The sequence below is a fragment of the Clupea harengus genome, chromosome 2, assembly GCF_900700415.2.
Source record: "Clupea harengus chromosome 2, Ch_v2.0.2, whole genome shotgun sequence".
NCBI lineage: Eukaryota > Metazoa > Chordata > Actinopteri > Clupeiformes > Clupeidae > Clupea > Clupea harengus.
In genome coordinates, this window is record NC_045153.1 from 7,062,226 (window position 1) to 7,064,236 (window position 2,011).

A 2,011-nucleotide genomic window follows, 5' to 3' on the forward strand; every position below is an offset into this window, starting at 1 on the left:
TGACATTTATTCGTCTGGCAGATGCTCGTATCCAAAGGGATACAATAATCAAACAATGGTTCATCTCCAGTTCAAAAGCTCTTTGTATGTGATCACAAGGGCCAATATCTATCCATAGTTGATACACCATCATATAATCTTTCTGCCTACGATTCAAATGTTCAAATGACAATGTCAAATGCTCGTTACAATAAAACACAATTAAACTGGCTGCTTACTGTCCCCATGCACTTAGTTATTTAGAAGATACTTTATCCAAAGAAACTTAAAAAAAAATATATACGTATTGGTAACACTTTCTATGAAGCTGGTATCTATAAGGCCCTATGAGGGCATTAATAATGTCTTATAAAGAAGCTATAAGTCATTGTAACGCTCATTATAACTATGTATATGTCTTCACAATGACTTATAACCACCTTTATGATACATTATGTCAGTTTGAGACATTATGTCACCATGCATAAATGAACTGAGCTGCAGGGACGTTGTTTGTGTGCATATCTGGACTTCTTGGTTCTTGCCTCAGGCAGTCAGGCTCAAATTGCCCATGATGCTTTGCTGTACACTGTATGTGTGTCGGTCTCCTGGCTTTTGATGTCCACTAGACTAGTGTTTCCTGGCTCCACACGTCTTCTCTCGGATATGGGAGGGTTAGGGTTAGGGTTAGGGTTAAATCTCACTCCAGACCCAATTGGAAGGAACACGAGCATAAACAAAGTACATTTATCTGGTTGTCTTGGTGATGACCAAGAGAGTTAAGTAGGTGTGGTGGCAATTTGGTGATATGAAAGTTTGTGTGTGTGTGTGTGTATGTGTGTGTGTTTGTATGTGTGTGTGTGTGTGTGTGTGTGTGTGTGTGTGCATACAGGAAACACACTAGAGTTATTCTAACACTTTAATGTCTTGGCCCTAGACTCTTAAATTAAAGCTTTTTGAGTCATGGGTAAGCAAGTGTCTGTGTCTGTGTCTGTGTGGTTTCTAATGGCAATGGTGTGTATGAGAGTGAGTTTAACATCATGTTTGCATGATTGAACACATTACTTTAATCCCACACACATACTCTCTTGGTCTCTCACACAGACCCCCCCCACACACACACACCTACACATACACACACACACACACACACACACACACACACACACCAATGATCCTGACAACATCAACACAGACTCACTGACACACATGTACGTTATTCATCCTTTATTAAATAATAACAATAATAATAAAAAAAGAACATTTTTTTTTCTGGTTTTCTGTACAAAGTCTACAAACAGACGCACATGTGAGATCTCTCTGGCCCGTGCCGGGGGTGCTGTCCAATGTCTATCGGTGCCTGACCCGGACACCAGAGGTAATACTATAGCTCAGCTCTACAGAAGAACACCAGCGAACCCGCGGAGCAGCCGGGGACGGAGCCCACCTACACCCGGCCCAGACTCGGCCCAGCTCCGGCCCAGCTGCATCCGGGGAAAGCCCCCCCCCCCCCCGAGCTCCAAGGAAGGCACTTGGAAAAGAGTCCAGCAGTCTTTCTGTCACGTTCAGTCACTCAGCGTTCCCGATGCGGTCGGAGCTGACTGGGTCACCTCCATACTGCCTCAACCCCCCCCCGCCCCCCCCCCCCCTCTCCCTCCCGCTTTCACTTCCTCTGGGGTGTCTGAAACAGCACTCCCAAACACACACACACACACACACACACCACAGTCCCCCAGGAACCCCATCGTTGGGGTCCAGCTCCGTGTTCGTGCTCTTTGTGGCGCTGTTGTTCACGTGCACGCTCCTCTTGTGTGTGATCCCTCACGTGCACACGTACGTGCACACCTTTCACAGACTCAGGAGTGATCCAGTCCAAGACACATGGGATGGGAGACTTTTGAACTCTCTTCCTGGGTCTCTTTCTCTCTCTCTCTCTCACTCTCACTCTCTCTCTCTTTCTCTCTCTCACTCTCTCTCTTTATCTTTCTCACTCTCTCTCTCTCTCTCTCCTTCCCCCACAGTCCAAGCAGTT

General features: G+C 46.0%; 1 protein-coding gene across 1 annotated transcript in view; it reads right to left on the minus strand.

Annotated features, from left to right (window-relative positions):
- Positions 1-1,628: 1,628 nt before the first annotated feature.
- Positions 1,629-2,011, minus strand: part of nrp2b (neuropilin 2b) — a 106,010-nt gene continuing 105,627 nt past the window's right edge. Inside the window, exon 19 of the mRNA XM_031577414.2 lies at positions 1,629-2,011. This exon is cut by the window's right edge and continues 2,308 nt beyond it. The gene's annotated coding sequence lies outside the window, so the exon portion shown is untranslated.